Raw genomic sequence first — 16,589 nt, forward strand, 5'->3', positions numbered from 1 at the left:
GGGCTTATGGTATAAGAGGCCATGTCCAAGTGGCCTGGTATCTCAAAGGCTACTGGCTAAACGAGTTCCCAAAGCAGAACAATATTTAAAGAATTAAAACATTTCCATCCCCAGCTGTGAATCAGAGGCATTGCTGGACTGTGGCAAGTGTCAGAGACACTCAGCTTGAACCTAAGGAAGTGCATACATTGGACTATCTAGTTGGAATTCTCAGAAAAATTCTGCTCTGGTGGTAACACTAGGTCCAAGTGCTCACATAATGTCACCAGTCTTGTAGATAATCTTTGTTCATCCTAATGGCTGTGCTTTCTTTAGTAACAGCATTTTAGTCAGAGAAGTTCTCTGCATTGTGGCTGGAATAGCTATTACTTGGAATGACTATGGCCTAGAAATTGAATGTGCATCTAAGAGGCACTGGAGCTGATTTTTGGTTATTTTTGGCAAAGCTTGGATTTTGTATTCCTTAAGCAAATGACTGTAGTCAGCTCAGTTCACCATGTTCCTTTGATTGGCAACACCTGAATCACATGCAAATTCTTAGTGCCAGAGAAGGGTACCAACCTGCAGGTCCCTTGGGCATGTCAGAAAACAGAGAGGGATGATTTGCTATGCAAAACCAGGTGTCAATCACAGAAGAATGACTGTAAACAAATATACCATTACCATTGCAAAATGGCAAGGCAGGTTGTAGGAAAAGCAACTGAGTAAGCGGTCTTAGTGCTCCTTAGATGCTGCTGCAGCTTTCTGGGACTGCTCTGCTTTGAGAAAGCCCCACTGTAGGATTCCTTTAGGCCATCTGGGAAGAGAAGGTCTTTAAGAGACTAAAGGATTATAAACATTGGTATCACAAAATACGGATTTCATCTTTAAAAATCTTAAAGTAGGAGGAAGCATTGGTTGCCAGCGTATTTCCCCGCTTCTTTCTTTCCCTGATCGTGCCCATGTGTTTTGTCATGAACACTCATGTCTCTAGTCAGTTGTAAGGAAGTCAGAAGTCTCCCTCAACTTCATGGGCACTGATAGAAATATCATTGCCCTAAAATGTGACCAAATTAAACAAAATAAGGAGTGAGGAAAAGTTCCCTGGCATTTTAAGAATTCCCCACAGAGTGGTGGGGTGGCCTCGAGGGTCTGAGAGCACTGATTATGTAGATCCACATTGGGGAAGAAGAAGGCTGTCCTCTGGGCTCCACATGTCCACCATGATACCTGCAAACTAATGCACATCACACACACACACACACACACACACACACTAGTGTACATAACACACACACTCACACATGCACACTAGTGTACATAACACCACATATGCTCTCTCACACACACTCACACACATACACTCCCACACACATACTCATACACACATACTCACACTTACAAACACACACACATACTCACACTCACACACATACTAACACACTCACAATACTCACAGTCATACACACTCACACACATTCTCTCTCTCACACACACACAAACACACACATACACACAGTGAATAACTTTTAAAAACATAAGCCTGCAGAGGAGAAACTATTTCTTTACAGTGCATCCTGTGTGGGCATGGACTTGCCACTGTAATCTTCTACCAGATGGAAAATTTCTTCCTCCTCCTTCTCTGTGTGGCAGGGAACCCTGACTGCTCTTCGGGCTGATGAGAGAGGGGGAGTTGATTGGGGGAGGGGGGGGATGGGAGGCTGTGGTGGGGAGGAGACAGAAATCTTTAATAAATAAATAAATAATAATAATAAAAATAAAAAAATAATAAAAAACAGAAACAAACCAACAGGAGAAGATTTTCTAAACAGTTGCAGGTTTTCAGAGGATCATCTAACTGGAGTGACGTCTTCAAAGGGAACCGTATGAAGACACACACCAGCCTCACAAAAACAACATTGATTTTGCTTGTTTGCCACCTGCACCATCACTTGTCTGAATCCTTCATTATGGAAAGATCTGATCGCTTCATGACCAATTAGCAGTGAACCCTTCATTCAAAGACATCTTTATCTCTCACAGACACATTGATTTTTGTGTTTTTTCTCTTCGCCTATGTTATTATTTAATTATACGAATTGAAATAAAATAAGTGGTTGACCTTTCCATGGCTATTTTAGGCAATCTTCAGAGCGATGGCCATAAAGGTGTTCTCTCGCACTCCACTGGACTTGAATTTTGTCAGCGTCACTGTTGGGAGCAGCATGTTGTCTCCTTTGTCTGTTAGTAAGCACAGAGCCTGGCTGATGGCTCTGGAGCTGAGAGGGTGACCGGATGTGAAGGACCAGGTCAGAATTGATTTTGCTTTAACATGATGAAGCTCTGAGAAAAGCTGGGGTTCTTATTTGCTCATCCCACTCGGATGATGCTGCCAGTGAGGCTCTCACACTGTCTGTGAACATTTATCTACAACTTGAGAATAAGTATGACCTAACAATACTGACACTTCGAAAGGACATGCTCCTCCACACTATGGCTCATACTCTGAATCTGTGAGAGTCATGAAAGATGAAATCCATTTATGTGTATGTTGAAACAAATCCAGCGTGCCCTTTCCATAGTCCATACCAGTAAAGCCATTTTTAATCATGAACCAAATGAAAACAAAAGCAAAAAAGCAAATTAGAATATTTTTTAACTTTGCACATTTTAAAGGCATATTTTCCTTCCAAAAGAGTAAAAGAGTACGAATTGATGCAGGAAACCATGGACAGGATGCAGTATAAACCCGTAAAGGCCCCATGCTTATTGCTTCAGTCTCTGAGGTTATATGTACGTTGGTTAGCTGAATTAGAACCCCATATTCCCCTAGTGTTTGTCCTCCATCCCCTTGACTCTTACAATCTTTTTACCCCCTCTTCCTTACGATTCCTTATTTTCATCCACTTTCCTGCAAATTTCATGATGTCATTTTTAAACAGTTGAATAAGACTCCATTATTTAAATGTACCACATTTTGTTTATCCATTCTTTGGTTGAGGGGTATCTAGGTTGTTTCCAGTTTTTGGCTATTATAAATAAATCTGCTATAAACATAATTGAGCAAGTGGCCCTGTGGTAGGATAGAGCATCCTTTGGTTATATTTCCATGAATGGTTTAGCCAAGTCTTGAGATTGTTTCCCAATCATGTAAGGAAATGCCACTATTTTCCACAGTGGCTGTACAAGTTTGTACTCTCAAGAGCAGAGGAGGAGTGTTCCCCTTGCTCCATCTATGTCTTCCCCATCATGGGTTGTCACTTGTGTTATTGATCTTAGCCATTTGACAGGTTTAAGATGGAATCTCAAAGAAATTTTGATTTTCATTTCCCTGATAGGTCAGGATGTTGAACATTTATTTAAGTGTTTCTCAGCTACTTGAGATTTCTTTGTTGAGGATCCTCTGTTTACATCTGCTTTCCACTAGGGAAAAATCTTTATTTCTGACTTGATCCATTTTTTTTTCATTTATTAGAGAGTTGTTCAGTATCCATGATTTTGTAATCTTTCTATTGTTTCTCTTGTTGATGATATTTAGGTTTAATTCATGGTGGTCAGAAAGGGTTTATTTCAATTTTCTTATATTTGTTGAGACTTGCTTTGTTTCTATGTATGTGGTCAATTTTGGAGAAAGTTCTATGAGGTGCAGAGAAGAAGGCACATTGTGGTTTCTTTTTTTCATGTTTGTACTCAAGATTTTCAAGAGGTTTTCTCCAATCAAATCAATCCTTCATTAATTTTGAAGAGAATCATAATTTTTATTTTCCTTCAAAACAATGCAACAACCTCTCTGCCAACACAAAATACTTCCCAACTTCTATTTTGAAGCCATGATATCAATAAAGTGCAAAGGCTGGGTTTATTAGCAGACCCATTTTTAATCCAACGTCTCTCAGAAGCTGCTGTTTGCTCGTCAGCATTAAAACAATTTCAAAGTCAGTAAAGTACCATACAGGACCCAATTGTCCTGTGTATTTCTCATCCTTATGTGGATTATTTTTTATATTACTTACTCTCTCTTACTTTATTATTTTTAGACTGTTTGTTTTTCTATGAGTATCTATATGCATTTCCTTTCTTTTCTTCAGCATCTAATTGCATTTCAAAGCACTATCGTATCTGTTCAGAGGTTTTCTCACTCTGGACCTGATTTTCTGCTGTCTGCAGCCTCCTCTGACCATGTGAGCCCAATCTTAACCTACTAGGCTGCCATCACATGGCTCCACTTAACATAAGGCAGCTGACTTCGGGCTCCACCCCTCTTGATTCTGTGTGTGCCTAGCCTCATGGCAGTGGGCACTGGGCCCTAAGCTTATTAACCCAACCCAGATCTGGGAATGTTGTGCCCACCTACAGCAGATGTTTGTACCCAGTGTTGGCTGCTCAAGGTTTGTTTGTCTTTGCTGGGTGGGCATTTTGCAGCTATATTTTTTGAGAACCATACTGTATATTTTATTTCTTTAGATGTATTTTTAGGGCCTTTTCTGTGAATTCGAAGACAGTTATTGTGGTTTATTTTGCAGAATTTTCTTTTATTTTTCTGGAGTACTGAATAAGGACTTTGAATCATGTGATCTTAATGCAAATTATTAAATTCTCAAAGATAATTAAGGATATAACCATATTTCTGGCAACATCATTCTCGATGTAATAGAACAGGAAAAATAATTGATAACCTGGAACTTAATATTTCTAGAACTTCTGAAGTAAAACACGATAGAGAACAAGAACACAAATCACAGAATGAGAGGAGACAAATCTGAAGACATATTTGAAAAATAACTTCTCCAATATTTATAAAAGATGAGTAAAAGTCATTAACAAAGAAATAGCTAGGTTAATAAATGAGAAAAAGACTATGGCATACATTTTGTCAAAAAAAGATACAACAACATATAAGGCAATGAATAGAAGTTTGACAATGTATCTTATTGTGGAACAGAAAAATAACATAAGATATTTATCCTATAAACTTGCTCACACATTTAAAATCAAAATACTAACAATGCCAAATTCAAGCCAGGAGATGAAACAACAGAAATCTCACTCATAAACTATGGGAAAGCAAGATGCTATAGTTATTTAGTAAACAATTTGGATTTCTTTATAAAACTAAATGTATAAGAGCACAGTGATCTAGCACTTGGTCTTCATTAGATTAACCTCAATGGGTTAGAGACACATGATCAAACAAAAATGTCCACATGCATGTTCATGGCAGCAACATTCACATATCACCCCGGAAGGTAACCAAGGTATGCTTCAGAAAATGAGTGGGAAAATTAACTGTGGGATAGTCCTCAAATGCAATGGTTCTCAACCCGTGGGTTGTGACTCCTTTAAGGGTCAAACAACCTCTTCACAGAGGTCCCCAAGACCATCAGCAAACACAGATATCTACATTATGATTCATAACAGTTGCAAAATTGCAGTGATGAAGTAGCAAAGAAAACAATTTTGTTGTTGGGGGTCAGCAGAGCATGAGGACCATATTAAAGGGTCATAGCCATTGCTCTGAGATAACATTAATTTGTGATAAAAAAAAAAACAAACCAAAATGGGCTGCAAAACCACGAAAAATCTTAGAGAAAAGCAGCAGATACTGCTAATCAAAAACAAATTAACAAACAAACAAACAGCAACAACCAACTGCAAAGACCCCCGTGCGTTCTAGAAAAGGTGTAACTACATGGCTTCCAGCTGTGACAAGAGAGATGCGCACACAAGTGAGTCACAGAGAAACTTTAGGGTGATGGAAATCTGTGTGGCATCTTCATAGTCTGTCCATCACATTGCACGCTTGTGGAGACCGACAGAAGAGTGAACTCTAAAGAGGCAGTGCTGTGCCGAGGTTGGTTATCAGTGGCGCATTGTGCAATATTCGGCTATAAATTTTGTTGACGAGAGAGTGCTATGGAAAAGATATGGCAAACTGCACTGAATTTGAATTTTCCTCTGAGCATAAAAGCTCTAATTTTTTAAAAAAATCTAGCTTTGTTTTTCTTTAACTGCAGAATAATAACAACAGCCCTAATCAAAGGAGCCTGTCAGGAGTACGAAATGAGATAAGCAGTTATTAAAATTCTGGTGCATAATTGGTGTTAAACAAATATCATGTCCCCCTGGAAATTTCTGTCTGTCGCTGGCACACTGTGCAAATTCCATCAAGATTTCTGCGTCCATTTATCATTCTCAGTGAAAGCAAGAGGGTCAGAACAATTTGCTGGAATTTTTTTTTTTACCTTTTTTATTCACTAAAGGAGCTAGTAATTGGTTTATTTAGCAAGAATTAGCTATGCATTTCATGACTTCTGTGCTTGACTAAGGATAATGTAAAAAACAAAAACAGCACTAAATCCTAGAAGCAACATTCATCTATTTGTGAAGATAAGAAATTAAATAGCAGAGTAACAATTTATGGTTACAGATAATGAGGAGCAAAATGCTATAAATATGATGTATATATTTTTCTTTTTAAATAATATTTTATCTAGTCTTTGAAAATTCCAAACCTATATACAATATATACTGGTCATATCCACCCCAACTCCCTCCCTCCTGCTATCCCTAACTCTTCAATCTCTGCCAACCACTGTCTCAACTTGCTATCATCTCCTTTTATCAAATGACTCACCAAGTTCAATTAAGGGCTGCCCATATGCACGTCAGCACCCGACCAGTAACCACCTCTAAAGAAAAGTGACTCTCCCTTCTCCAGCAGCCAGCACTTGCTCATAGTTCCTAGGCTTGAAGAGGGCTCTCCGACCAAGGCTGAGAGCAGATAAATCTGCACATATAAGCATAAATACTTAGAACAGTTTGACAACATGACTGTTTCGCCAAGCAATATCAGTAGCCCTCAAGCCTCTGGCTTTCCAGCCATGGGTTTTTGACTATTCTTACAATAGCAGGCACAAATTTCCTCCTGCATAGTAGGTCTCACATCCAATCAAGAGAGTCGTTGGTTACTCCCACGAGCAGTCTGGCCACTACTGCACCAGTGGACACATCCTTCCTGGAATGCTGGCATGGTAACAAGCAGGATCCAGTACAAGGCTGAAGTTTCTTTAGCTGGAGATGTTAGGTAGGAAGGTTTCCCAGCTGAAGTATGGAACCAGTTATCAATCGATAAAGTTACTTATTAATGAACTTGGGAAAGCATTGACCCTTTTACAAAATAACTGGGGTTTTAAAGTGTTCCATGTTTGATTATGCATATGCGGTCTTCACTTTCTTCGGTGACAATATGAAAGGCTTGCTACTTAGAAGTCAGGCATCTTAGAATTCTATCAGAAAAGCATTAACATTGTGACTACAACAGGACGGATTCTTTTAAAACAATGTTTGCCTAATACATAAGAGGATGAGAGGCTATTGTAGTTAGAAACCTGTTCTCTTTCTAAAGTCAATATTGGATAACTGTTTTTTAATGACTCAATTAAAGATTATAGCTTTAGATGCACTACACTTCTTACAATTTTCATTCCTATTTTATCAAAACTAAATCTCTCCAGTCAGCAAACACCAAGTGCCTTTCAGAAACTCAGGAACACGTTCCTCTGCTTCTGGAGCTTTGACTAGGTGAGAGAGGGAGGCTTTTCTTTTCTTTTCTTTTTTTGGTTTTTCGAGACAGGGTTTCTCTGTGGCTTTGGAGCCTGTCCTGGAACTAGCTCTGTAGACCAGGCTGGTCTCGAACTCACAGAGATCCGCCTGCCTCTGCCTCCCAAGTGCTGGGATTAAGGCGTGCGCCATCATCGCCCGGCAAGAGGGAGGCTTTCAACACAAGTAAATACCATATAAATAATTAAAGATCTTAAACAGAGTTAATGGAGGGCATACGTGGGTACTGTGTGAGAAAGAAAGGGACAGAATGCCCATCTGGGAAGGAGGTGGGCAAGGACACCCTCGTGAAAAGGTGAGGGAAGAAAGAGCCGAAGGGTGAGCACAAATCACTAATGAAGATGAGAAAAGGATCACAGTTCCAGGGATGGAGGGGGCACAGCAGCTAAGAGCACAGAATGCACATAACTAAGAATTTTAAAGAAGGCCTATGTCCAGCGTGTGCAGAGATTTCACTTAGCAAAGGTCCACGTAATGCTTGGAAACATATAACAAGGACATCCAGCTAAAGCAGAAAAAAGAAGGCTGGGTGGTGATAAAGGAGATGAATGAGAATAGAGGGGGGATCATCGTACAGAGTTTGGGTTACTTTCTCATCAAAGGGAACGGCACTGGAAGCCACTGTTACATAGAGGTTATGCTATTCTAGCACATTATAGTAAATGTTAAGGCTGTGTCTGCTTCCAAACAAATGGCAAAGAATAAGGAAATACAATAGTAAATATAACACTTAGAGCACGGATCATCAAAAGGTTTCAGTCTTAATAAATTTCTTGAAAAATTCTATTGCTGTTCTTGAAAGACCTCAATTGCACACAGTAATATGACAGCTAAGAACTAGTAAACCATCACCTTTTGGAGATTATGCATCTTGAAGTCTCACTGCCAGTAAGGAGAAGGACCTCTTATCAACATGCCCAAATTTCTTCCTGAATCAGCAGACTCATTTATTGTTTTTATTGTATTTTATTTTTCATTGTTTAAAAATATACTCAATTTTTAAGTTTGAATATATTTTTATCATATTCTTCCTCTCCCACAAATCCTCTCAGATCCTTTCCTGCTCCCTACCCACTCAACTTAAAGTTCTTTCTCAAAACCAAACAAATATTCAGTACACAACAAAACCTCCTAAGAAAACAAAATAAGACCGTGGCCCAAAAGAATTCATGTTTGGTGTTGATAAGGAATTCCTGAGTGGTTGAATGAGTGGGTCTCTGTTTCTTGTGCTTTTTCTAGGGCTCTTTTTGTTGGCTTGTCTTTTCTTTATTTCATCTTATATCTTATTTTTTTCATCTTATATATTATTTTTTAAGATTAATGAATGAATTTTTTAAGATTAATTAATGAATGAATTATAACCTAGCCACTAGGGTAAAGGTTAAAAACAAAACCTTCAGGGAGAGGGAGAATTAGTTTTTTTCGATGGAGCAACACTGGGCATATTAACCACTGCAGGACCACTTTCCTGTTCAGGAGTGGCTGAGCAACACATAAATGAATGCCATGGTCTTTTTTGTATGCTTTTATTTGGTTACAGACTCATTTCTTTAAGTAGCTACATCACTTTATAAATACTTTGGAAACATAATTTCACCGAGTTAAAAAAATAAGGAAACTGTCATCCTCAAGCACATGTATTTATTAAACACACACTGAGATAGGCACTTGAGTGCAAATGGGTCTTAAAAGTGGCCCTGGAGGAGCTTACAATCTGAAGCACCATGCCGAAACTGCACATGAAGAGAGAAAGGAGAAAGGCAGATGCACATGCTGCGGGAATGCAGACAGAGGGGTTCAGAAAGAAGGGCAATTGTGGGAAAATCCTTCCCAGTGACAATCAGGTTTGAAGCATGAGGCATAAGTATCAGTGATCTCTGCAATATGTTCTGAATGCCCCATGTGTACAAAATGATTTTTGACTTTAATATTACCATATTTGTGCCACATTCTTTACTCAGTGAAGCAAGAGCCTTCTGTCTTGACTTCTCATCAGTAAGAAATCCACACATAAATTCACCATAAACAGGTGAATACAAAATTTCCACCCTTTTATTAGAAGCAGGCATTCATGGGGGGGGGTCTATCTTTGCTCTAATTTTGATAATAAAGATGGAGTCTTCCAAGCTACGGATTTTAAAAAGTGGACAGTTATAATAATAATAATAATAATAATATCATGCAGCGTCTGTGTGCCATGTCTATGGCTACAGAACAGGTGTGATCACTTCTATGCACTAGTTTCAACTTCAAAAGAGATTTAGTCCTAGTCTCCTAAACAGGAGATTCCTGAACTTACTCTGGAATATTAGTTGTCGCATAAATTGTTAGTTTGTGCCCCCTGAAGAAGTAGAAAGGTGTTTCCACTGTTCTAAGGTTGCTTTTTCATATTTCATTGATAACCTTCTCACCCAGACCTGGCCCAAAATGACGTTCTGTACAGACTTAATGAGACCAGTCGGGAACAAGTGTAAGATGAACTATGGGAAACACTTGACATTTTCAAGAGACCGTCCCACACTTTAAAGAACAAACCTATTTTCTCTCCATTTATAAGACTTACTAGACTTTGTTTTTTCAAGATATTTTCAGCTTCACAGGAAATTTGAGAGAGAAAAAAAAGCTGTTTGGGTTTGAGAAATGTCTCAGTCGATCAAACGTTTGTTACCCAAGTGTAAGGGCAGCGGCTGGATCTGCAGAATCCACAGGAAAAGCTGAGCAGTTGTGGCAGCTGCTTGGAATTCCAGAACTCAGAAGTCAGGGAAGAAGATGCCCTGGCAAGCTGGCAAGCTGGATAACCAGGATCTGCAAGATCTGCATCCAATGAGGGATCTTGGCTCAACAAATAGAGCAGGGAATAATGGAGACGTGTGAGGTCAATTTCGGACCTCCACACACACAGGCACAGGCAATATGTATGAGCCCAACACTGCTAATATGCATATTAATACACACTTGCAAAAAGTTTTCTGCATAGCTGTCACCCCAGCCACCCTCTATCCCCCACCCTTTAAGCTTTTTTTCTTTTCAGTAATATTTGCATAAATGCAGCATAGTCATTACAGTTAGTGAACCCACATTCTTACGTAATGCTTAATGAATGCCCACGGAAGTCTACATGAAGGCTTACTCTTCTTTTGTGAACCATGAGTTTTAACAAAAGTATCTGCCCTCTTAATACAATGAAGAATGGCTTCACTATTTCCGGCGTTCTCTGCGCTCCACCAGTTCATCTTTATATCCTTCCGATTCAGACCCCAATTAGCACTGACACTTTCATGGTCCCTTAGCTTTGCCTTTCCTGGCATGTCGCATAGCTATCATTACACAGTACGGAGCATTTGCAAACTGGCTTATTTCACTTATCAATAAGTACTTAAGGCTTCTTACCACCCAATAATATTCGGCTGGGACGTGCATCGCACTCTGTGTTCTAACTGTACATCTTGATGGCTCCCGAGAGTTTGAAATGCTATGCGCGTTCACCTGCAGACTTTTGAGTGGATACGAGTTTCCAACTCATTTGGTAACTACAAAGGGTGCCAATTCTAGGCCAGTTCTTCTGCAGAAGTTTAGTGCTGTCTTTCCAAGGGGCTCCACACTGTATTCTCCTCAGTAGTGAGGGGGTGTCCCTGTTGTTCCAGCTCCTGCTCAGCTTGTAATGTCTTCGCTTTGAACCAGCGGAAGTGGTGGAGTAGCAACTCATTATTTAAAAGATGCAGCTGCCTGATGGTACGTGATGATGATAATTCACTGTAGTCGTCATCTGTATGTATTCTCTGCTGAAGTGTTGACTCAGATTCTGCACTCAGGTTTGGATTGAGATGGTGGTTTTCTTACTGGTGAGCTAGTCACCCTTCCCCATGCATTCAACTCTCTTACCTTTTTTTTTTTTTAATTTATTTATTTATTAAGGATTTCTGCCTCGTCCCCACAACCGCTTCCCATTTCCCTCCCCCTCCCCCGATCAAGTCCCCCCCCCTCCCCCCCCCCCCCCCCCCCCCCCCGCCCGCCATCTGCTCGAAGAGCAATCAGGGTTCCCTGACCTGTGGGAAGCCCAAGGACTGCCCACCTCTATCCAGGTCTCGTAAGGTGAGCATTCAAACTGCCTAGGCTCCCACAAAGCCAGTACGTGCAGTAGGATCAAAAACCCACTGCAATTGTTCTTGAGTTCTCAGTATTCCTCATTGTCCGCTATGTTCAGCTAGTCCGGATTTATCCCATGCTTTTTCAGACCTAGGCCAGCTGGCCTTGGTGAGATCCCAATAGAACATCCCCATTGTCTTAGTGTGTGGGTGCACCCGTCGTGGTCCTGAGTTCCTTGCTCGTGCTCCGTCTCCTTCTGCTCCTGATTTGGACCTTGAGATTTCTGTCCGGTGCTCCCGTGTGGGTCTCTGTCTCTGTCTCCTTTCATCGCCTGATGAAGGTTAATATTCCTGAGGATGCCTATGTGTTTGTCTTTGGATTCACCTTATTTAGCTTCTCTAGGAACATGAATTATAGGCTCAATGTCCTTTATTTATGGCTAGAAAACAAATATGAGTGAGTACATCCCATGTTCCTCTTTTTGGGTCTGGCTTACCTCACTCAGGATAGTGTTTTCTATTTCCATCCATTTGTATGCAAAAAAATAACAAATATAATGGCACCATGCTTATATTTTATGAGGTTTTCGCTTAGGATAAATTTTATACAAAAGATGCCATGACAGATTATGAGAACATTTTTACTATTTTTGACCTATACTTTCCAAGCTAATTTACTAAAAATGTTCTTTCCTAATGACTACAGAGGGCTACGTGAGTTATCAATAAGGATTCACAGATACTTGTCTTCCATCAAGACACAATTTCCAAGTGAGTGAAATAAATTGATTCTGTGGTAATAACCATGAAATGGAAGACCCTTCTTCAGCGTTGTCCCAACGATAGACTCTCATCCAGCTCAGCACCCACAGTGTTCAAACTCTACAAGTGCACGCTGAGAGAGCAAATGAAGGCGAGAGTACACCAGGCCCTGCCAGTTTTATATCATTTCAGTGAGTTAACTCCTCTAATGTCTTTTCGTGGGTGAGTCAGACACTGGTCAGGCAAATGGAGTTGGGTCACTTGTGAAAGTGAGTCTGCCACATCAGTCCAGAGCCAGCAGAAACAGAAAATTGCTTTTGAGATAAAGAACTTTTTAAAAAATGCTGTAATTTTTATAAGACCCAGAAAAATCTAACCAATGTGGTTGCCTATACATGGCCCGAGCAAGGGTAGCAACACTGTCCTAATGTGGACCAGAGAAGCTCAGAAAACCTCAAACCTAGACAAGGTACTACAGGCAACTAAAAAATCCTGAGAACAGGAGAAATCGTTTTTTCCAGGGGAGAGAACACTAATTACTAATCAAATTCCAAACAGCCCTAAAAACGTACACACAAGTGACATTGTACAGACTGAGCAGGCTGTGTGTGTGTGGTAAGGCCCATGTTTGGAAGAGGGACAAAGGGATCTTGTCCCTCAGCAACTCAGTGTTATTTCTCCCACCAGCTGCAAAGCACCTGCAGAAGTTTGCCCTACAGGTGCTTTAAAATAAAATGTTCTCAAACACTTAGTCCTTTAAATTGCCTTTGTCCTGAAAAGAAAATATATATATATATATATATATATATATATATATATATATACTTAGATAAACACACACACACACACACACACACACACGTACTTAATAATGCTTAAAGAAAAAGAGACTGGCCAGGTGGTAGTGGTGCACGCCTTTAATCCCAGCACTTGGGAGGCAGAGGCAGATAAATCTCTGTGAGTTCCAGGCCAGCCTGGTTTACAAGGGCTAGTTCCAGGCCAGCTAGGACTGTTACACAAAGAAAGCCTGTCTTGAGAAACAAAAACAAACAAACAAGCAAAAAGAGGGTGAAAGTGCATGGGAGAAGTCGGGAAGAGGAAATATGCAGGATAAATTATGTAATTACATTATAATCTCAAAAACTAATATATATATATATATATATATATATATATATATATATATATGGAGTCAAGATAGAAGGCCAGCACCAAATACACTGTTGAAAGGCTAAGGTTTTTGTGTTGGACACCTGTGTTTGTTAACTGAGTTGCTTGCATTTTACATGTTTTCTCATAGGAGACTGCTATATGCTTTTATGCTGTCAGCCTTCCCTCCATCCCTAGACTAGTTGACTGATCCATTAAAGGACTCATGGATCATACTAGACTTGTGAGTCATATTCCAGGAAATTGAGAGGACAATATAGATACATGGGAAAAATATAAAAATATCCTACTAAAGGTCATCCTATACTTTGGTTTGATCTCACCTATTATTAGTTATGCTAATCATCTCCCAAGAAAAAAGTGGAGTAAGTGCTGCTATAAAATCGCTGTACACTGACAATTTTAAAATTCCGTTATTCAAAAATGAAGGGGATGAAATCACATGACACATGCTTCAAACCTTTCCCAGTCTAATAGACAGGAGTGGCCAAGAGATCATGGCATATTCCTCATCTTGATTTTTCCCTATTATGAACAGATGGGAGCTCCGCTATTTAAAGAATAGTAGATTCTGGTATTTGGCCATTATCCAAAGCTAAACGAAAGAAGGAGCAGCGTTCTTTCTGGCTCAGTAGCAGAAGACAACTAAATATAGACACCCAGCCAGCCACAGCAAGGGGTGCACGCTGCTGTGCAGGAGGACTTCTTCGTGGTAGCTAAGGGCTTTCTTCCTCCACTTGCTAACTGGCTACTACATCATTCTGATACACTTAATTCATTATTTATATTTCATGGTCACCTATATTACCTCTCATTATTATTATTTATTATTATGGTTGTTAATATTATTATTATGCTTTTGTTGTTGCTGGGTTTTTTTTTGTAGTTGTTGTTGTTGTGTCCAGGATCAAACTTGGGGTCTTGTGTGTGTGGAGGTCCCATCAAGCCACAGCCCCAGGCCACAGTTCTGTTTAGTAAATGCCATGATTCACAAGCTGAAGCTGGTCTAGGTCTTTTGAATCCAGTGAATCAAATGCAATATTATACTTTTAAAAAGTTTTATTCCAAAGGTTATGGACAAAAACAATCTCCTTTTATGAGAGATACTGTCCCCTTAAAGGTGTGGTCTCCTGAGATTTTCTGATGTAGAGTCAAGTACTTTTACTAAGTTGCCACTCATGTCTTGAGCAACTGTGGGAGCTGCATTTCCTGTATACAGAGGAGTAGTGGAACGTGCACCTGCAGTCTCTAGAGCAATGCTGGGGTCTTCCCGGTGCCCTGCAGTGTCCGTGATTTTAGATTCCTGCGGAGAGAAGTAAGGAAACACTCTGTGGAGTGGGCACTATAGAAGCACAGAACTGGTGGTTTATTGATTAGAAGAACAGAAAATGAAAGGACACTTCTGAGACAGCAGCTTTGGAGATGCTACTGATAAAATTTACACCTCCACGGAGACAGGAAGCAAGCAGAAACAGAAGACAGATGGTGGGAAACTCACTGTCAAGCAGAACAAAAGGAGGCTGCCACAAGGGGATGTGAGGTTTAAGCTTCAAAACCGGGTAAGATCTCTACCGTTAGCCGTCAGGTTGTTGTTGCAGGGTAGAAAACACTGAAGCCTGGGAGTGCTTATGAGGGATGGTAACCGCATCCTAGTTCTTCATTTGAACATTGATTACATGGCTGTGTTGAATCATTCATTGTAATATATCTATAAGTTTTCAATTTTAAGATATACCAATTTTAATAAAAAAGAATAAGTACTACAATCCAGAACCAAATCGCTACAACAATCCCTGCCAAGATGGCAACATCTTTTAAACTGTAGATTACTATGTTTTTAAATGATAAAATATTAAAACTTGCAAATCTAACTATGAAACTATTAAAATTATGAATTATAAATGGCTATTTGTTTTTAAAGACTGTTGGCCTCCTGCACATTTGTTAAATTAAGTTTGATTCTTTTGCTAGCTATCCCTAACCAATTCACCACATTTGTCTTTTAAACATGGACAAAAATCTAACCTAACATTTTATGTGGCTTGACTTACACATTGCAAACCATACTGCATCATTTCTCATTGATTTCTGTAATCTCATTGCTTCTGAAGCTGAGCTGACTGAATTATACAGGCTTTGGTCATTGGCAACATTTCATCCTGATCGCATTCTTTATTCTATGCGACTTTTAAAGGTTGGGTGTTTCTACAAAACACAGGTAGAATGCAGCTTCATAAGAATTTCTTAAAATAGCCCATTTTGCTGCCTGCATACCTTCAGGATTTGATTCATAACATTTGTGTGTACTTTACCCTTCATTATTTTAATTTTACTATATCGATTATTTACCTAATTCTAGATTTTTAAGGAACAAAATTTACATTTAGTTCACCCTTCAGAAAATATCAACAAGTACCTGCAAGCATAAATATAAGCGTTTAGGCAGGTTTTAAAGCAAGGTTCAGTGTAGTTTGTAATTCTGTCTTTATATAAAGCACCTTAGACTGAGTTACGTCCTAGGCACGACAATTTTCATTAAACATTTCTCCTGTGCATTTTCTTAGCCTGTAACAATGACTGAACAGTACCATCTTTTCATAAAGCTCTGTTTATACCTCCACATTCCATTCAGGTATGTGATTAATTAATAAACATGATTGATTAATGTTTAAAGAAATACATGGTTCTAGTATGGAGTTGAGTTTTCTTGGTATAGATCATCATAAGAAGGTTCCTGATGCTTTAAAGGAGAATCATGATCACAGAGCATATCATCACAAGGAACAAGACTGAAGACCCACTGCAATTAAAATTGATCCAGGAAAATTTCTTAATATTCAGTAATTTGGCAGTCAAAAATTATGTTTTTCTAAGAATCGCAAATGCTACCTCTTTTTGTATAATTAACACATAGTTTGTCTCTGTATGGTTCAAAGAAAGCATAATTTTATTAGATAGTTGATATGGGAGGTG

Source organism: Microtus oregoni, unplaced genomic scaffold (assembly GCF_018167655.1).
Source record: "Microtus oregoni isolate MIOR12 unplaced genomic scaffold, Mior012 000053F_ref0000044, whole genome shotgun sequence".
Classification (NCBI taxonomy): Eukaryota; Metazoa; Chordata; class Mammalia; order Rodentia; family Cricetidae; genus Microtus; species Microtus oregoni.